The following is a 22,417-nucleotide window of genomic DNA, read 5'->3' on the forward strand; positions in this document are numbered from 1 at the left end:
AACACTGAAAAGGAAATTGATCGTACTGTTTATTCTGTAAAAGTTAGATTATTGTTTTTTTTTTTTTTTAACAGTTAAATCCATTTATGGAACGTATAGAAATTTATGTCCTTGGCTAACTCAATACTTCGTTTCGGCCTTAGTTTTTTTTTTATTTGTAGGCATGCTACAAAAATTACCGATGTTTAGCTTAATACTTAAATCAGTATTTTAGCATGAAACACATCACACTTTGTAAGTCTCGTAAGTGGCAGTCCAGAACCGGTAATGTACGTCTTTAAAGTTAAGAAATTCAATTGTGACCTACTTAGGGCTTCAAAATGTTATGAATTGGACCACACTGATTAAAGTGACAGGGCAAACAGAAATGATATATCCATTCAAAAAAAGTAAATTTTGGGTCTGTGTCCTGCTCAGTTTTGTTTTCATTGTAAAGGTGGGACTTGGCTTTGATATATTGAACTGGATGTCCAGGGATTTTCAGAGTATGTAAGTGTAGATAGTGCTAAATGAAAGCTGTTGGGGGCTGGTAGTATCCTTGAATAAAAGTGAGAAAATCGTTATTAGAACGAAGGGGGTGAAGATCCCTTATCTCGACCTTTCACATGTCTGGGAATATATAGAAACAGTCTTTCAACCTGTTCAGAGGACTGTCCCTTAGCTTGGTTCTCCTGCTGCATCTGAATTTGTTTCCAAGTCTTATTCTCCTGCTGTAGCCGTCCTCCCCTTACATTTTATTAACATCATTCTACCTGACTGAGGCAGTGAAGAGGTTGAAGATCATATCCCAATAGAACATCATACCCCAGTGGAGTTTAGTTCAGTTGAGTTATTACCTACCTTCACAGGGGATAGCATTAATAATAAAATCCAGTCCAGCACCTCAGAATCTGTTTTCTCTTTACAAATGAAACCAAAAAGTATGGGAGTTTTCGTATTTCTCCGTGATAAGAAATGGAAAAACCCAAAGACATGAGATGCCCCTGATATACTTGCTGAATGCCTTGCTGTAACTACGAATCCCGTTTTTCAGCTTGATCAGAATATTCAATTACTTGACGCTCCCGCGATCTGAGACTCTAGAAGTCTTTCTACTACTACTCAAGCATTTGCTTGAGTAGCAGTAGAAAGACTTCTAGAGATTCTCTTCCTCCTTTATCCCTAGCATTCTTCCTCTTCCAGAGTTAGTATGTTTGGAAAAAATTCCAATTAATGTTTTAGATTACAGCCAGACATTGTGCAGTGGAATTGCCGAGGTGTGAGGCCTGAAGCGGAACAGCATAAGATTATGCTTCATGATCATAATCCAGAATTGTTAGCTTACTAGAGACTATGGCAGACAATTATCCCTTCAGTCCTTTATTGAATATTGTAATTTTTCACTTTTCTTGCATGGTGACCATACCCATGGGGTGCTGCAATAATAGAACGTAAGTCTTTGCAGCATTTTATCTTAAATACTTCCGTGCATGCTGTGGCTTTTAATGCAATTTTAGACAGTCAGACAAGTGACCATTGGTATCTGTACCTTCCTCCCAAGTGTGGCTTCATTGACTGATACTTATCCAATTTTTAGTTTTTTATAGGTTTGGACTGGTAGGTGTCTAAATAAACATGTCCTGAAATATTGTTGCTAATAAAAAAAATTTTAGGTGGTTTTTTGTACATTTTTGTTCACCTTAGTTACAGGCATTTGAACGGCATTGAGCGAGAAATTGTCGCAAAATTTCTTTATGACTTTTTAGGTGGAAGTGGGCGACAAATTGCCGTACAATGTCTGTATGACTTGCCAATTCTGGATAGTAGCAAGTGAGAAATTTACTTCAGTATCCTACTAAAACTACCCATTTTCTACGATAAGAGCTGGTTCGTTCTCTAAAGAAAATATCAAATCAAAGTAAATATATATCTAGTATCTCGATATTTTGAACTCGTCATAGTCGTATCACAGATGTACCATGCCAGCTAGCATATATTTAATATTTTATATATCGTGACATATTTTTACTGGTGTATTTTGAAATAAGAAATTAAGTAATGCAATAGTTCCAAACAGAGAGTTTGGTTTACCAAAAATCATCACGACGTGCAGTGGTCTGTCTGCCGATATCTCAGTGCTTTGTGACGCGCATTACCTTTTCGGATTTTCGTACTGTGTAGTGCATTGGCGCACCTAATACATAAGCAAGAGAAGTACAACCCTTATAAGGGAGAAATATGAACGATTTCGCCTCGTAAGTTTTTTTACAAGCAGGACCCACTTACGAGTATAATTGGGTCCTGGTTACGAGAGAGGAACGAAACAAACGAGAATTGTCTCGCCTGGGATAGCAACAACGCCAGAACGCCCATTTCTAGGTAAAGGATTTGATTTCCGTATTAGTGATATTCAGATTAATGATTAATCATTACTATTTCTCATAATATATTATAATAATTATATGTAAGACCACAAAGCTTGATTTTACTGCAGTGAGTTGTCGTCCGACTCGTGACTTGTGTAGGCTTGGTTGTTCAGCGTTTGTTTACTTTGTCCTCGCAATTGTTTCTTTATTTGCCTGTCCAGTGTCTGAACGGAAAACATGTAGAGTGGTAGCGTATATAGGTTATGTAGAAAATTTATATTGATAGCCTATATTTTTATAGATTATGGAGAAAACTTTACGGTGAATGTAAAACGATGGGAACAAGCCTTTCCCAGAATACCATGCCGTGGCCTAACCTCATTAAGGCATTTTTTTTTTTGTAATTTATGAAAGAAATTTCGCACTGATAGCATATAGCCTACCATTTTTTATAGGAAGATATACTATTTTTTGTAGGTTATGGAGAAAACGTTATATTGATAGCATATATTAAATCGAATTTTTTATGTTATGGAAAAACTTTTGCAGTAATAAATATATTACACACACACACACACACAACAATATTATATATATATATATATATATATATATATATATATATATATAGTATATATATATATATATATATATATGTGTATATATATATATATTTATAAACATATATTTTTAAATGTAATACAACGGGTATAATATGAAAGACAAAAAGGCCCATAAAACACTGTTTGAACGTTGCAACCATATATTCTGAGCACTTCCTTCTGGTGCCCCTGTTCACTGGTAAAATATGGGAGATGATGTGCTACAAGAGAGTATATACTGCCACACCTACTGTACATATGCTTTATATATATACTCTGTAACACATCATGTGTCCATTTTACCAGTGAACATGGCACAGTGGAACTCGAACATGGTACAGAAAATAAGTGTATATTATATATATATATGTATATATATATATTATATATATATATATATATATATATCATATATATATGGTATATATATATATATATATATATATATATATATATATAGTTACGGAGGGTCATTCTGGCTGATGATTTCAATTATTAATTACTGTGATTTATATAGCCTGTTTTAGCCTAAGACCCACTGTAATCCTATCAGTCAAGGCTAAAAGTTACCCAAAAAGACAAATAATTAACTTAATCAGATTCGGTCACCAGTTGAACAAGGTTACTGAATATATTGATTTATTCTGAACACAAGAATTAAATAAACCACATTACTTAACCATCTAGCTCAACAAAAAAAGTTAATGAAATAAACAATCTTATGGGAACTAATAACAACTCCAACTTCATCCCACTTCGGACACACGATATTTCAAATATACAAGGGATGACGCGAAAAAGCTTAGGAAACCCTCAACTCATATAAGGGCAAATCTTAAGCTGAATCGAGAGCATGTTACAGTCCTTCCTCAAACAAGATTATGATCAGGTTCCCAAGTAGTCTCGATTCTGGAAGAGACGTAGATTCAGATAACACTTGAATTTCCAGGACCTCCACTTATCATCATTTGACTGCAAAGGGATATATTCGAATCAAGGATATGTTAACACCTTGGAGGATACTTTACTCAATCATTGGTCAGTTGGGGGCCACTTTTTCAGCACCACGATATGCACAAGACAACATGGGTGTCACCGTGTGGAAAATATAAAAATCAGATTGATCATATTGCAGTTAAAGGCATAGGCGCTCTTTTGCTAGATGTTCTTCCGTATAGCACTGGGAGCAGATATTGGTAGCCATGATCATTATCTCAGCATTGCAAAAATAAGACTAAGCTAACAAGTCGAAGAAGGGAAACCTGTTGTTGATAGGTACGATATTGATATTTAGAAGGAAGGAGAGAAAGGAGGGAATTTAGAATCTAATGAAGAAACAGGTTTTTGTGTGTTGGAAACATTGGAGGAGGGAGGGAGAAGTGTAGATGAGATGTCGGGGATGTGAATAAAGCTGTATGAGGCGAGGCTGGTTGAAACAAATGATCAGAAGGAGACTCAGGATTGAGGAAAAGATGTGATGCCTGAGAAACATGGGGTATGATCACAAATGAGGGGTGAAGCAAAATTGAGGAGTGAGATGCATTTTGTTAGTGGTGAAGATTGTGAATTGGCAAGAACTAAGTACGTGAGTTTGGATTCAGAAGTTAAAAGACTAACTAAGATAAAAGAAGATCTGTTAATGAAAAGGTTGTGCAAACTGAAAAATATGAAGCAATTGAAGAGCTCATTGACAGTGCTGGTAAGCGTAAGGATATACCAGTCAGGGATATGGAAGGTAGTTAATGACCAAAAATGTTGAAATCAGAAATAGATGCAAAGAGCACTTTGAAACAGCTCTTAATAGACCAGTCCCCAGAAGAGGATATACCGCTGCTCAGGAAGATTTAAATATTGATGAAGGTCAGATCAGGTTAGAAGAAGTGAAGTTAAGGCACAAAACAGTTGAAGAATTTAAGGCATCAGGAGAAGGTGGTTTATTCTCAGAAATGTTTTAAAGGGAGGACAGCAGATTAGTATTTGCCTTTAAAGATATTATTCAATGAAATATGGTAATGGGGACAATACCATTAGGTTAGAAGAATGGTTTGATCATGAAAGTTCCAAAGAAAGAGACCTGAGTAGTGTGGTAACTAAGGAATCACTTTGTCACCTGTAGCCTGAAATCTTTTTTTTTTGAGTATAATGTTGAATAGGTGGGGAGACAGTGGTAGATGGTATTCTGAGGGATGAACAGGCAGGTTTAGAAAGGGGGATGGGTAAACAGTGACCAGTCTTCATAGTTAGGATTTAATGCAGCAAGAATGAAATGAAACTCACAATCATTGTATTGTCGATTTTGAAAAGGCCTTTGATAGTATTTCTCGACAAGGACTCATGGGAAAAATCATGAGGCATTATGGAATACCAGAAAGTTTGTGGACGCTTATCAGAACACATGCATGGGGTACATCTTGGTAAAGTGATGGTTTATGGCTGTTTGGAGGGATTCATTTGAAGTCAAGTCTGGTGAGATTCAGGGTGGCATTCTGTCTCCTGTTGTTTGTTGGTCGTGGATTACGTTATAAGAAGGGTTAAAAAGAGATTTTCATTTATGCATATACTTCTGGGGAGAAAATGAAACTTTGACTTGATTATGCTGATGATATGGCTTGATCTGGTGAGGGACCAGGTAAGATGCAGTGATTGGATTGTTTAGTGAATAAAGGTCGAAAGGTTGGTTTGGTTATTAATAGTGAAAAACTGGACATCATGAATATGAATATTGAAAGTGCAACAGGATTGTCTAACTGAAGGTTTCACAAAGCAAGTGGATAAGTTTAAATATTTAGGGACTTATTTGATAAGCGGTGGTTCTTTGAGTACAGAATTTATGAAAGATTTTAAAAAAGGCTTGATCAGGCAATGTGGAATTCTAAAAATATTTGGAGTAATAGCAATTTTTCTGTGCATACAAAAATCAAAAATTTATATAAAGTAGATATAGAGCATTATGCAGCATAAGTCATATTACAGTCCAGTGACTCTGATACAAATTTTGGCATTTGAGAATACACTCAGAAGAATATTAGGAATTAATTGAGGGATAGGGGGATATCAAATAACAGAATTAGAGGGCTTTAAACAGGGTGCAGCTTGTAGATGAGTATGTTAGATTCTTCAGCGCTGGAAGTGGCTAGCCACTGTGCAGAAGACAGAATAGCACGAGTACACACCAGGACACCTGGTAGAAGAGGCAGAGGTAGCCAAAGGAGACGTGGAGGATTGACAATGCAGGAAGCAGGAGACGAGTGTTGGGAGATCTTGAGATTAGCCCAGGACAGATTGTAGGTGGCGGAGTCTCATCGATGCTCTATGTATTCCCGTGAAAGCTACAGAAAATGATTGATTGATTGATAAGATTACATTTACCAGCTTGATATATGAATTCCCACTCCTATAGGTGGTAAATTTCGACCACAGATAAATGCCTCAGAAACAAACTTAATGCTGAGGATTTTACGTCTAACTTTTGGGAGGAGTAATTGTTGATTGTGAGAATATTTGTAGAAGTCATAACTGTAACATGTAAAAATGAAAAAAAACATTGCCTTCTTTTACATGCCGTAAAAGCAATGACGGTAACTGGGTTACTGAGGTCTCTTAATTCTCTGAATGTCAGCGTAAGTTTTCAGTGAAGCAAATACATCGTCAACATATCTCACCTAGAAAATAATGTCAACGTTAATTGCTCTAGCTATTTTCACACATAAAATTCCATATAAATATTTGATAATATAGGGGATCATCAATTACCTAGCTACATTCGAAATTTTTGTCCGTAAAATGTCCCGCAGTCTAATCAGTTCTAAAAGTATGGTTAGGTAGAGATACGGAATGCACATTTATTTCGCTGTAAAAAAATCTAGGTCGTTGTTGACAAATACACAAGTGAATGGAATTGTAACATCAAAACTAATCATTATTTCATCATCACTGGGGGTTTTCTTGGTGAGTATGTATATAAAATCCAAGTTGTTTTCGACATGAGAGTCAGATGTTGTACCTACAAGTGGCTGCAGTAAAGATACCAGGAATTTACATAGTTTATAAGACACTAAACAAATAGTACATACTGAACCAGTAGTACTAATTATAGGTCATTATGGTTGGCCTTTATTATGGGTTTTAACAGTAATAGGTTAGTTTTATGGAGCTTGGCTGGAAAGAAGCCTACGTTGTCTTTAGGAGGAAATGTGACATATTTTTTTTATTAACATGTAATGGCTTTTTATATCTGTCTAAGGTTCAGCAGTATGGGTGGTGGCGGATACAATTTCTTCGAAGACTCGCTTATCATCTGTATAGGCCGTAATTACCTGGTTGCAGCCAGATCATTCTTAATTTGTAAAGGAAATCAATTTACAGTACCCAGTAACCAGACTAGATCAAACGAATGTAAAATGGAACTAAAAAGGTTCTAAACCAGCCGCATGTAAGAGAGCCTCATTTTGGGACAAACTAATAGCTAAGGATGTGAATAGTACCACGGCTGTCCAGTTCAAGAACATAGGGTGATTGTCACATTTGTCTAATTTGTTTTTGTTCATTTCCTTGAAGGTGCCTCCGTGGATGGTTCGGTAAGGCTTTCAGACAACTCTCTGCACGTGACGCCTTGCAATTAATTATTCCTCCCTCCCTCCGTCTCCTTAGCATTTAAAGAATAAAGGACATTCTCTCTCTCTCTCTCTCTCTCTCTCTCTCTCTCTCTCTCTCTCTCTCTCTCTCTCTCTCTCTCTCTCTCTCATACATTCAATAATTCATGAACTTTTTTCAGTTTTCTCTAACTCTCAGTTACCGGAAAAGTTTATTTTAAATTTCTGTGTGTGTGTGTGGGCTCCTTTATATAACAAAGTCAGCTCTCTCTTATATAACAAAGAAAGTCTCTCTCTCTCTCTCTCTCTCTCTCTCTCTCTCTCTCTCTCTCTCTCTCTCTCTCTCTCTCTCTCTCTCTCTCTCTCTCTCTCTCTCTTAAATCAATACTCGACAGACCGTATTGTCAGATGATAAGCAGGTTCCCTCTTGGCATCGCCGCAAACTGACAGAAACTGACAGAGAGAAATGAGACTGTCCCTGTGTTCTTAGGTTCAGTGCGAGCTAGACGGACATAGACATAACAGCTCTTTCTTTTTTAGAGAGAGAGAGAGAGAGAGAGAGAGAGAGATCCTTCTACCATCTTTGCTGTCTTTGTTTCCCTTCCAGTACCGATGAACATTGTCCGATACGTGTTCGTTTTCTAGTGAAACCAGCGGTTCTAGACCATGGTGAAATCGTATGTTCTTTTTGATTCGGAACGGCGATTCTTCTTTGAAATTTTCCATTCTCAAAAACGGCCTCAGCCCCCAGGGAGGATCGAACTCCCGACCCCTGGTTTACAAGACCAGTGCTCTAGCCACTGAGCTATGGAGGCCCCCTGGAATGCATGCAGGAAGTGCTTGCAAGCGATTCCTTGAATTTGGGAACTGAAATATCCTGTGTCATGACTGATGGAGTACATATTCAGTCATTAACGGTAGCTGGAAGATTCGCTCTTCTCTCTCTCTCTCTTCTCTCTCATCTACATCTCTGTGTATATATATATATATAGCTATATACATATATATATATATATATATATATATATATATATATATATATATACATACATACAGTACATATATATTATATATATATATATATATATATATATATATATAATAAATATTTACCAGATATCTCTTTCTAGAGGTTTTTTCAAGTATTCACTGTTAATTTAGATATTAGAAATTCACATTTCAACCTCAGAGGTTATATAGAGAGACTACTTCTATGCCTTTGAATTACAGATATCACTTCAGTTGAACATAGCTCTTTACGAAAGTAAGGCTGAGGTGGTGGAAAATGGACAAAAGGTTGCATTTTCTAATTTTAAAGTTTCGCTGAAAAATAACAGAAGCTTCATTTTTATAAACATAAATTAAAAACAATATGAGAAATAAAATCGTTCCGAGATAATTATTATTACTAAATAATATTCTTCGCCTTCCTATTTTCCATATGTCAAATGATGCTTCCAATGATCACTTTTGTATTGCTGTGATCTTGCTCGTTGTTGCAAGATGTTGCACTCCTTTTTATGCGTAAAAACCTTCAACACTCAAAGCTTTGGACCGTTTCGCCATTATTTTCTTACCTACGACTATATCAGTGTAATTCGCATTACCGGTAGTTAATATTTTTGATTGCAGTATGTTTCATTTTGAAACACCTCTTCAATAAAAAAACTTACGAAAATGGATTTCTGTTTTACACCAAAATTTGATCGCTTGTTGCCACTTACGAAACCATTCTTTATTCAGAGTTTGGTAAAAATCTCTCACCCTTTTGTGGCAAAGGTGAAAATATACGAGTATAGCCGGAAGTGAAACCTGTAATGCTATTCCCTAAGATTTGTATCACTTCTTCAAACCCCTCCGATAACATCTAGACTCTAGAGCTTGGTTTGTGTTTGTTTCAGGGTGCCAGTGGTAGGAAAGCCAAATGGCGTGTGGTAATCGGAACCTGAGTAGCGTAGCCATATACTTTTTTTTTTTTTCAATTGTGGCGCTGGGCAGCAGACTAGGAGCGATCCACAGAGATAGGAAATGTGATCCGAACTCTGCACTATTCAGATACTTTGAGATTGTTGAAATGAATTTTTTAAAGAAATGTGGAGTAAGAACGATTAAAAGGATGAAAAACGTTCGGCTACTATAGAAAGCTGTGAGAAATGAATGACGGGATTGGATCATTGAGCATGAAGGTTGCATGGTCATATTGAGAGAATCAGGAGGGAGAGCCGAGACGTAGTGGTAGATGCTTGGAAGAAGTACTGCAGCTGCAGTGTCTTCGTATCAAAATGAGGGAGGCCAAGGCAATTCATGAATGGTACCCTGTGCGTGTGTGTGTGTGTGTGTAGGGGACTTTGATAAGCTGCTGATGAGCCTACTATGCAAGCATATGAAATGACTAAAGTTATGGAAGTTTTCTGCTTAGTTTGTTTAGTCTTTATTTAACAATTAGATGATATGACATATACACACACATATATATATATATGGTATATATATGTATATAGTATATATATATATATATATATATATATATATAGATATATATATATATATCTGTATATAAAAAATGACCCTATCCTCAGGTCAAATAGGGTCATCTTTTATTGCTGTATTTGTTTTAAGAACAGAATCAATCATCTTACTTTTCTAAGACGTCAGATTCCTTCTCCCTCGTCGACTCCTCTCACTGTATCTATCTTTAAACAAAGGCCTACTGGAATTAAACACTGATGTACAAAACCAGACTTTATTTGCACATTTAACGAAAGTGATTCAGCAAAAGCGACGATCATCAAATGGAGTGAATTCCACCCCCTATAAATGGAAATCATCACTAGAGGAAGTTCTGATTCACAAATGTTCAGATTAATACTAGTGACCAACACCCTGGTCACCAGATAAAGCACAAGGTCATACCACTTGCACCACATAAATGCCAGCAGTATGTAAAAGAATAATACCACTTCCCAAAATATTCGTCCTCACGGGACGAAACCAGAATTCCTGTTGAAAGAAACAATCAGTATATTAAAACCTGGAATGGTGTTAAAATACATGAATATTCAAAACGGAAAAATGCACAATGGAAACAAAACAGGCAAATGCATAAGGAAGACACAGTGGGGTATCACTGCAGCACTGTTAGTCTTCTCCACCAAATGTCTGAAAAGATATTAAGTGTTCAAGAGCTATTGTACTCACTTTTCTATGACAAATAACAGATTTCCTGGAGTGGCGATCTTGACACTTCACCCCTAACCAAAACAGACCAGTGTCTTAATGAAGTCCCCTGCAAGAGTCTATCCCCACCATATTCTCCGCGAGTGCAACACCCATACGTTACTCACACAATAATTTCTGAAATGTGGATGACTTGGGCCGTGTCCAATCACACTGTTCTGCTGGGACTCAAACCATGATCAAATAGCTCTTCATCCATCCAATCAAACAATATCACCATAAATGCACCTGCAGTGAAGCGCCACTGACAGGTCAGCACATAGTTCTCCACTGTTGCCCAAAGTCAGCCAAGACCTAATATATATAAATTTATATATATATATATATATATATATATATATATATATATATATATATATATATTATAATTGTGTGTGTAAACCCCAATAGGCCTGAAGGCTGTGTGGTCAACAGGTGTAATTTTTTCGTTCTTCCGTTCTTTATTCCTTTCCTTCATCAACCGTGCTTTTTTTTTTAATTTTCCTTTTTCCGCCGCGCAGATATTTTTAACTTTCTTTTATTTAATGCATGTTTCCACCCCCACATCAGACCAAGGAGGGAGGTGGGCTGTTTGGGGAACAAGTGGCCAGAGTGGCAGGATTACGAAGCGGACATGGTTAGAAACTTCGAGAAGAGTTGCTTTCCTCAAGAATTAAAACCCCCCAGAATGGAGCGTCACCAAGGTCCTAGCTTCCCTGAGGAAAGCGACCTATGAACTGCTCAGAAGGGCCTCAGACCGGGACCTGATCCTAAAAGCAGTTTTCCTGTTGGCATTGCGTCGACGAAGAGAGTGGGCGAACTTCATGCCCTCTCATACGACGTGACCCACACCCATGGATGGACATCGATGGGTGTTACCTTTCTCCCAGAGTTTGTAAAGAAGACCCAGAACCCCTCCATACACGACCCAGGGTTCGATGTTTTCTCCATTCCTTCACTTAAGGACTTCGTAGGTAACAAACAGGACGAAATGGTACTATGCTAGGTCAGGGCTTTGAGAGCCTACCTTAAACGTACAGCCCCCCCACAGACCAGTCTGTCGTAGATTGTTCTTAAGCACGGGCCGAGAGAAGAGGGAGACATCAAGGAACACTGTGTTCTTCTGGCCGAGAGAGGTAATTGGGAGGGCATACCATTTGGAAGGTAATGAAGACTCCACCCTAGCCAGAGTCAGGGCATACGACATCAGAGTGAATAGTCCGTCTGCGCCATGGTGCTAAGAAGAAACACACTGTGTAGGGGAGGTCCTCCCGGCTGGGTTGGGAGAGGCAGTGCACCCACCCTTCTACCTTAAGGATGTAGCACATAAAAACTGGGCTGAGATACTCTTCACCTTGGGTCCTGGGGGTGGGAAGGGTCGTTAGCTAAATTGAAGAAAGAGGAGCATATCACACTCGCTTTATACCTTTGCAAGTCCTTGGGGGGGCAGGGTGGTTTTAGGGCAACATTCTACATGGTTACCTGAGATATCGCCCTCCCATCTCCCAGGATCCCCTCATGGGTGGGGTGGGGTGCTGTCAGCACCTCATGCAGCAATGCAGGCATTAGTTATGGGTCTTTTTGTAGTCCCTTTTGCCCCAGCTTAAAATCTGCCATCCTTTACTGTGCCTCCTTCATATTCTCTCTTCCATCTTACTGTCCATACTCTCCCAGCAATTTATTCTAGTGCAACTGCGAGGTTTTCCTCCTGTTACACCTTTCAAACTTTTACTGTCAATTTCCGTCTCGACACTGAATGGCCTTAGTTGCAGCAGTGCTTGGCATGTATGCCTAAAATCTATAAATCAATCAATCAATCAGTCCCACCTCCAGAAGACCCATATATGAAAGTGTAGGACAAATTTAGTATTTGTCGGAGCAAAAACCAGATCAAAAAGAAATTTGTATTTTCCTAACATACGAACTTATGCCTTCATATAGGTAGTAATTACCTTCCTCCACTTGGCCCAGATACATGAATAGTGTTTGAAGACAGAGTCTCAAATGCGGTGTCCCACAAGGCCTAAGGTCTGTCCAGTTCAGTTAATCACAGCTGAAACATGATTTTCTATCAACCTTTACTGAATATATTACAGATACTGGGAAACTGCAGGCTGTTAATGTGCTGCAATTGTCTTTGAAATTAATTTTATTGTTGTAAGTTTCATCAGTTTCCCAGTCGCCTTTATGTAAATGTTTCTTTGCTTTGGGCAGAAAAGCACTGATAAAGTAAATTCCTGGTTCAAATATAAATTTTGACACGTTCTTTATGTACTGTATTGGCAAAGGAAATCCTTTTTTGGAAATCCTTTTTTGGTTTTGAAATACCTACAACACTTACAACTTAAACTTCTAAGAGCAAAAGCATTGGCTGTATCTTCACTGCTCCATTCACATATTTTTTTCTTGTGTAATATGTCCTTTATTTGAGTTTTACTGAAAAAAGGACTTAATATATTTTCTACTCTGGCACGAACTACGCTTTCAGTTAAATTTGGCATATTTTCATTCAGACATATTTTGTTTTTCTAAGTGCTCATTCTCTTCTTCAAGTTTTCTAATTCTAGCCTTTGAGCTTTCCAACTGCTCTTGGGATTTTTAAACCTAATGTATCACTACTAATTACTGAAATGCCGCCGCATTATTGACAAATGCTTTCTTTGTTGTCCAGCAAACTTACGTCCCTTGAAGACACTGTCTGAAGCTCACTATACATGCATCAGCATCGTTGATGTTGCTATCTATATCCTTGAGATTAGGGAAAGTTGTGATACAGACGCCATACCTTATCCCGAAGATTAAGAATCTTATTTCTTGGTCACTTCAGGCATAAGACGCTCGCTTCAGTCACGCAGAGCAACGGAAAGGGAAGCAGGTTCTCGCGCGGGGAATATGGAATGGTCTAAAAGCGCATGCAATTAGGCTGTGGGCAACAGAACAGTGATGTGGGATACACAAGTGGATTAGTTTTCAAAACGAAACATACTGCAGTCAAAAATATTAACTGCTGGTAATGCGAGTTACACTGATATAGCCGTAGGTAAGAAAGTAATGGCGAAACAGCCCAAAGATTTAGATTTTGAAGGTTCATTTATGCTTAGAAAGGAGTGCACCATCTTGCAGAAATGAGCAAGATCATAGCAGTACAAAAGTGATCATTGGAAGCATCATTTGACATATGGAATTTAGGAAGGCGAAGAATATGAAGGGGAGAGGTGGTTCCTGGTGTTCTGTGACAAACAGGTTTTGAGGCAAGGCCTTGGGTATCTCTTATACAGAACTATTTCCACTGGTTGGCTTCTCTGCCCACACATCAGCAGAGTCTCTGCTAAACTCGCAGAATCTTTACACGCCGCTGCTTAGTGGACTCGATTATAAGATTGAAAAAAAGGGGGGATGCAAAATATCAAAATGCGGAAATCTAATATTTATGAAGCTTGCAATGTTTTTTTGTTCTGTTTTAAAGATAAAAGTCCGTCCACGGAACAGTCACAAAAACTGATGTTTCCTAAGGTACACTGATATTTTGCAGTTTTTTCATTCATGGGTGACATAAGCTTACCATTTGCAAAAGAATAGCTAAAACAATAATGGTTGTAATAAAAAATAAATTGTATAAAATCTCTTTATTTCACTGTATAATATCTTCTCATTGTGTACTTTCACAATTTTTTACCATTGCACCGGTTGAGAGGAGGAGAGAAAACCGTTTTTGTTTTGAATTTTGTCTTTCTCTATACTTTCCCGCTGATTACATTGACATTATTTTGAAGAACACACCCTCCTCCAAATGAAAAAAAAGGAATTGAATCGTCTTAAAATGTGACACTGTCAAGTCTTCATTCCTCCTCGAGCAGGCGCTTCTGATACTTCCAGAAGACAATACTGTTTAGAAAGAGACCGCGGGTAATTAGTCCCTTCCACTTATATTTTTGCCTTCCCTCACCCCGTGCCTCTTGTTTTATCTGTTGCTCTTTCTCTCGGCTCTCTGCAAGTGTTTTGCAGCCTTCTCGGGTTGGTCTTCTTTTGCAGATGTGCAAAGCAGCTATTTTGGTTTCCCACTTTCTATTTAGAATTATTATAATATATATATATATATATATATATATATATATATATATATAGTTTGTATATGTTTGTATATGTATGGTATGCATGAATATATTTCTTTATATTATAAATAAAGACAAAGTCCACGTAAGGAAAGAGAACACTGAGTGGCCATGAGGGTCTTTTCGATTAGTCCTTACTTAAGCGACTGACTGTTATATAGAAGCAAGTTAAGAAAGAGAAAGCTCATATAAATGACAGATGGGGATTACAAAGGAAAAAATATCTACCTGGAATCCAACACAAATTGTAGTTCCCATCTGTCATTTATATGAGCTTTCCTTGTAAATTTACTTTTATATTTCTTCAGTCTGCTAAGTAAAGGACGCCAGTCGAAAGGCCTCGCAGCACTCCAGTGTTTCTCTTTCCTTCGTGGATTTTATCTTTATATATATTCATCACTTTCCATATTTTCTTGATTCAGTTATACATTCTTTATATTATATGCATATAAATTACCTTGTTTCTTCCTATGATTCAATGATATACATTTTTTCCTCTTTGTTAGATATAGAGACGTTCTCCTCGCCCTGCATATTGGAGCTCTATACAGTCGTTCTGTTTGCCCTGTGTTGTGAATATTTGTGGTATGGCCTTTTTCTTGTTCTCTGTTTTGAAAAATATGTACTGATGAAACTCAGTTTGCCTTGATGATGCAGGTCATAGTCAGCGTTCTCTCTCTCTCTCTCTCTCTCTCTCTGTCACCTCTTGTTTATTAGGAAGAAAACATTCTTCTAATTATCATTCACGGCAGACTTCCCGCCACCTCTCTATAATTTTGACGGGCTTTGTTTTCCCTTAGTCTTTTGTAAACGTCGTACATCATCGCTCGTCTCCGTACAAAGTACATTTTTATCATCGGCCGCTGTTGGCGCTATTTTGATAGGGTATTCTTTCTCCAACAGCAGTTCATTGTTTCCCCGAAAAATTACGAGCTGGTAATTGCAAAAACTCTAAAGATTTTTACCTTTCCTTAATTAGAGCAATCGTATGGAAACAAAAAGTGGTAATTGATTGAAACAGTGTTAGAGATTCAAGTTTATTTATTAATGTCTCTGTTAATTTGTATTTTTCATAAGTTCGACCTATGCAGCGCATTTGTATTCGTCGTTGCTTATAGTCCTCTGCTTTAGTGTTAATAGTAGGTACAGTATTTATATAAACTTACGGGGCACATCAAAGCACATACATCGTCGCCACATTGATGGTTCTGTACCGTATGTGGGTTGCTTTTGTCCATTAGCTAGGTTGAAGACCATGGAAAGGTCGGCCTTGAGCAACAGAAAAGATAGGAGAAAGGGCCGCCTTCCTTAGATCAATAGAGTGTTTTTTGTTTTCTTTTCAAGGTCATGAGACATCTGGGGGTTTTAGGAATGCTGATTCCCTTTGCGATCTGTCAGTGGGAAATTGAGTGATTGTCTAAAGTGAATGTGGTGCTGCAAAAGTTGTTCAGCCGTGTAAGATGAAGTAACTTACGCTTCAAAAAGCCAAGTAACGTCGCTTATTTGTGGTATTTAAAGCTGGTTGATTGTTTTTAGTTATCTTTTCAGTCTTGAGAATTTCTCCTTTTCTTGCATAATGATTATTTTATTATACGGCAGCCAGATCTGCAAATTAAGAGGTTTTCAGGCTTGCTCGATTTGAATACCTCCTCATTTTGAATGATAATAGTATTATTTATATAGTACTAGTCATTTTCTTAATGTCTGGAAACTTTTCTTGTGTATCTTTGTTTCTGGGATCACACATATTTATACAGCCAAGCCCAGAGAGCTGGGTGTCACTAACATGCCCTAGCAATCATAAATGCGTCTGATTTTGCGTACTGAAGCTTAAGAAACAGTTGTATGTTTTAACTGAATGACCAGTGTACAGGCAAAAGTGACGAATATCGCCGGTCGTAGACAGGTTTCAGTTTCCACATAAATACTGTTACAAACAGCTTGTTTACAATTTGTGAATTTGCTGATTATATATATATATATTATTATATATATATATATATATATATATATATATATATAACATATATATATATAAATAATATATATAAAGGCTCTGAGGACTGCCCTCTGCACATCAATGAATCACCCTCAGGTGATTCACTGTCTGTTGTTCACAAAATATTTGTCATATCCTCATGTGCTATCGTGCACATCTTGACCTTTATCATAATATCTTGGGTTGTTATCCGCAAAATATGTGACGTTGTATTATTCCTGGGTATTATTAGCTAAAGTATAACTTGACTGAAGGTGGGAAACCCGAATGTTTGCATCTGATGTCCAAACTTGCTCCTCTATTACCTATCTTGATGCCTGATGCAACATACTCCTATAATTGTATTTTGTAGTGAATAATTTATATTTATTGTCTGAATTTTAAAACCTTATAATTGACTGGATCCGTCATTACTGTCTGCATATTTGGCCATTAAAATAGTACTGGCAGCAGTTCACTATGCTACCGTAGTATAGTATTGGGCTGCACGGAATCTGACGTACATTAACTAGTAGGTTACCAGGACAATAATATGAATTTTCACCGTTGACTCAACTGCGAATATTTTGTATGTAATGAGTATTTCTGCTTATGTGTTATATATCATACGGTTATATGGACATACAAAAATATATTAAGCTACTGATAGAAAGTTAAAAAATTACTTCTAATCGCAAGTGGGCTACGTTGAGTTTGAAAAAGGAATTTAGCTCATTCATTACTTCTGATAAATTTAACTTTTATTTTGATTTTCAGTTATACCCGTAATTCTAAGCTTCACGAGGCCTGTATTGCGATTAAAATTCATCTTCAGCTTTTAGGAATATTTCGCTGGTAAACTTCGTTAGTAATTATTCCAGGAGTTCCTTCCTTAACATCATGGTGACAAACTGAGTTGTTACTTACAGGTATCCCCGTAGTGCCATAGAGGCCGAGATTGCTCTTACAAGTGTGTCAGAATTCTATCAATAATGTTTTTCGGTTTTTAATGAATCTGCTTTGTCACAATCAAACTCTTTGAGTATACATATTGTAGAAATAATCAAATCATAATATAAAGAAACAACTATATATATATATATATATATATATATATATATATATATATATATATATATTATAATTTGAGTTGTTTTAATAATATAAGGTTATACTGAATATATATTATAGACAGTATATATTATATATATATGTATATATATAATTATGTATATCCTATGTATACATACATATTTATTTTACTTAGGCTCATTGTTATTTCTTACGCAATGTTCAGGGTTTCGTAATTGTGTCTGTTGAGGTTTACAACTTTTCTTCATTCACATTACTTCAAATGTGCAATATGTGTATTACTAAAATTCCATTCATTTCTAGTTGCTCGTACTTGTCTCTCCTTACCTTGCATCTCCATGATGTGAGAGAGATCATCAGTCTTCACCAGCATTGTTTTGTTTATTAAGATGGAGAGAGAGAGAGAGTCTCTTAAGAGAGAGAGAGAGAGAGAGAGAGAGAGAGAGAGAGAGAAAATTTGACTGCAGCATCAAAGTTATGTCATTTTACTTAGACATGGGGAAATCCGTAAAGTTGGCATTGGAATCAGTGATAAACACTCAAGATTAGCATGACTCGACAGTTTTTGTAAAGCTTTAAATAATCAAGACTTGTGGCAATGATTGTTAAAGTTAGTATGTATGGCATTTTAAGAGCTCAAACATAAATCTCGAAGATAGTAAATGTCGATCCGATTTCGTTTTCCAGCATCTTTTATTCTTTTTCAACTCATCTGTCCGCTTTTTTGATTAGTTTTTAATGATGCTTGAGAAGTGAACCGACAACGGAGATCCGCTGAGCAACAAGCGCAATACTTACAGGTGTTTGACCAACTGTACCTGGTGTGGGAGGGGAAGGTAGTTATGCATTAGCGTTAACTGGTAAGCATTATTGAAATTTGCATATGGTACAGTCGACGATTTTCTGAATAAAGAACAATGATTCTTAGAAGCTTCTCAAAATCTACTGCTTCCCGGAAAGTCACGTAACCTTGGGCAAGGAAAAATAACAAACTTCCATCGCTCTAATAGAAAATTTCTTCCCATAAATAGTTATTCATTTTCGACGTAATAGGTTACTCATTCGTTGCCTGCCTCTGTACCGCTCCTTGTTCGGTTCCTTCTAATGAATTTGGGTTCCATTCCTTAGAACTTTTTTGGGTCTTAGCTTCTCGATCTCGTACTATTTTTGGGTACTTTTTCCACCGAAAACCTGTAATGCCAAGATAGGGATGATATGAAGTTCCACCCCAATATCCGTCGTGATATTGTTTGTATTTCTTTGTACAATTGTATTTATTTGTATAACTGTGATTTTCCTTCTTTGGAACTGCAGATTCTTCTGTCCGTGGTTAAAGACCATCCTCGGATGGGGTTGGCAAGGGCTTAAATAGTTCTGGGTCTTATAATCATTTTAATAATTTACCATAGTTCACAGAAAGGAGGTTACTGAAAAACGTCATATCCACCAAATCACTTTATTGGCGTCGAGATGACTGGGGCATTCACCCTCATGATCCATGACCATAAGGGTTACATTAGTCCAGTCCTGAAATCTAGTTCGTGTAACTCAAAGGAAAATATATATATGTATATTTATTCATATATCTAAGCAATTAATATAACCAAAATATGACTAATAATCATAACTGATGATTGTGTTGGTTAGATTGTTTTTTTTATTTTTTTTTGTACCAGAGAGCAAATAGAAAACCAAGGGTAGCTTATTTTGTAGCATTTGGAGAAGAAAATAATGCTAATCTAATGTACAGAAACGACATGGAACAGAACTACACACACTCGCTGATGTCCCTGCAAAGTTTTTTTTTTATATAGTTTTGTTTACAGCGTTTCCTAAGGGGTATGAACATGTGAATCCTCTTGCGTTAATTTATCAGTTTTGCAGACTATAGAAAGAGAGAAGATTTTGTTTCCGTTGAAAATTTTGTGACAAATTTTATTTAACAATTTTCTTCTGTATTAATGCGAGCATTGAAAGATCTTTCCTCCTTTCTGTTATTAACTTTAGAAACGTACTCTCTGCCATAATAACATTTGATGAAAGTTTTTTTCCATTTTATATCTATTTTATTAAAAGTTCCCATGAAGACGAAAGAATTTTCCCAGTTCCACAGATTTCATTCTTTTCATGGACACTTGATCTCATATCTGGGTAACAACATAATATATATTTATATATTTATATATATCAATATAATTTACCTTAACTCTATCACAACACTATCCATTATGATCTACATAGGAGAGAGACAAGAGGAAGGCAGGGAGGGAGGGAGGAAAGGGAAGAGGTTGAGGGAAGGGAGTGGAGATTGGGGTAGGAAAGCAAACACATCGAAATCCATTGGCTGAGCGAGACTTCCAACCGAAGAACTTGATTGGCTGAGAGAAGCCTTCTTGGGAGGCTGGATCCAAGAAGGCTTCTTATATTTGGAGGAGGAGGAGGAGGGCAATGCCAGCCAAGAGGTTCGGGGGACCGGACTTCGCTTCCAGTCAATGAATAGAAAGGCGGGTTTTAATTTTTTTGTGATTCTTTTTTTTTTTTTTATCTTGTTTTCGGCCTTTTTTTGTTCATTTTGGAGATTCGTTTTTGTAGAGAAAATAAAGCGGACAGTTAGAGGTCATGGAGTACTACATTTACCGTACTCAGTTACAAAACCTTTTTTTTTTTTTTTTGTTCATTTGATTTACCATTTATTGTGAATCGAAAGCAGAGGCTTCAATGGAACTCTCATGTTCATAAGGTTTGCCATGCCAATTCGATATTTTTGGGAACTTTAAACAATAATGCATTAGGGTAATTGGTTTAATGTTCATGTCAAAGATTGTGTAACTGAGTGTGACTTGGTGGACGTCTGCATGTTACACAACGTTACAGTGTTAATTACCACTTATACACAATTGTAGTTTATTATATATATATATTCCTATATACTCATATTTTGGAAACATTGAAAGAAAATATATATCATATATAATTATCCTCTGACACCTGTAAGTATAATAATATATACGTCCAATAAAAAGCCATCCATTATCCTTAGGGCCAAGCATAAATTCACTTAGGATCAAGCTTGTGAATATATGATTTAATTTTAATTGATTTAGTCAATTTAGTGTCCCTGTACCAAAGAAAGTAAACAAAGGCGACAAACGAAGATCCGTCGAAGAGGAACCACCATCGATATACCGGGAATCCTTGGTGTATCTCTTCTTTCCTGTATTCTGTTCCTTCATGAAATCAATTTTCCCCTGTTACCACTGTTGGTCACTCAGCAAAGGTTCTCGGCAACACCACCTTCCTGGAAGGATTACTTCGACCAGTTGTGGTGTCTGTGGAGTGTGGGAAAGGGAGTAAGTGTTGTTGGGGTGGGTTATTTGGGCTACTGAGTTGTTTACACGGGCTTCTGGGAGTGTAAATGAGGATTACAAGGGGAAATGGGGGAGCCCAGACGGATTATTATTATGATCTGTTGCAGAGAAATAAGTGATTCCCACAGGGCTTCCCCCACATAGTTTTTTTTGTATTATTTAGCTATGTTTATTTTTTCTTCAATGAAAATTTTAAAATCCATGTAGTCTCGCCGGGTCGTCATCAAAGGGTTGTTGGCTATTGGGGAAGGGCTTTCAGGATGGCGTGCACTTCTTCGGCCACCGCCATTAACACGAACTCGAACTGTGCCTTGCTCTTCACCATGTGCGGCCGTTGGTCCCGTATGTGCTCCAGGGTTGCTGCGATGTCGATCTCTTTCGCTCCTTTAGCCATGCGGTTCAACACCATGTCGATCAAGCAGTAGGTGCCAGTTCGACCGATGCCGTCGCTGTGTCGAGGAAGAAAAGGGCAAAATGAATACACTGCATTGTTAACAGAAATAATATAAGATAAAAAAGGAACAGCTATGCATACTGGCCTCTAAAAAATTCGAAAGAAAATGTATATTATGCAATTGATTGTTAATACAATCTTGATTTCCAGTAAATGCGGAAGGAATTATGAGCAAGAAATGAATTATTAATAGGTGGGGAAAAAAAAAAACTAGGAAAAAAGACAAGACTTTGGGGATTATTAATAACAGTTTGTTTCTACAATCTTCCTTGTGCAAGGAAGTATCATTTAAAATATCACTTGCTTACTCCAATTAATGTCGTGATGTACCCCTTTATGAAGCTGAGTTCAGGAAAATTTAAGATATTGCTCCAGATATAGGTTATACACCTCATTATGCCTTTTAAGGAGAAGAACTGTTTATGGATTCGTAACTAACAACAATTTTAATAACGATAACCTCCTCCTACATTTACAGAGTGTGTATGTTCAGAAATATTAAAATCTTGTTGTATAAATTTCCATATTTTGAGTAATATTTCTCCTAAGTAGAAATATTATACACAAAGCGGTAGGAGATCAGATCACATGATTGAAACGACATAAATTTGATAAAAGAATTAGGCTCGTTGTCCTGTAAATAATATACAGATAAATA

The 22,417-nt window shown here is 36.9% G+C and overlaps 1 protein-coding gene, 1 long non-coding RNA gene and 1 other non-coding gene across 52 annotated transcripts in view; 1 reads left to right on the forward strand and 2 right to left on the reverse strand.

Moving 5' to 3' along the window:
- LOC136827178 (uncharacterized) overlaps nt 1–22,417 on the forward strand; it is a 145,652-nt gene that overhangs the window by 96,930 nt on the left and 26,305 nt on the right. The window lies entirely within an intron of this gene.
- On the reverse strand, nt 8,282–8,354 carry TRNAT-UGU (transfer RNA threonine (anticodon UGU)). Its single transcript has one exon. It is a non-coding gene; the product is annotated as a tRNA-Thr (tRNA).
- LOC136826963 (uncharacterized) overlaps nt 21,450–22,417 on the reverse strand; it is a 578,486-nt gene continuing 577,518 nt past the window's right edge. For 46 of the 50 annotated variants that reach the window (XM_067084667.1, XM_067084940.1, XM_067084928.1 and 43 more), the window contains one exon: nt 21,450–21,754. The gene's annotated coding sequence lies outside the window, so the exon portion shown is untranslated. The remainder of the gene's footprint in view (nt 21,755–22,417) is intronic. The other 4 variants (XM_067084923.1, XM_067084896.1, XM_067084874.1 and 1 more) reach the window with 1 other exon arrangement.

The sequence above is a fragment of the Macrobrachium rosenbergii genome, chromosome 3 (genome assembly GCF_040412425.1).
Source record: "Macrobrachium rosenbergii isolate ZJJX-2024 chromosome 3, ASM4041242v1, whole genome shotgun sequence".
NCBI lineage: Eukaryota > Metazoa > Arthropoda > Malacostraca > Decapoda > Palaemonidae > Macrobrachium > Macrobrachium rosenbergii.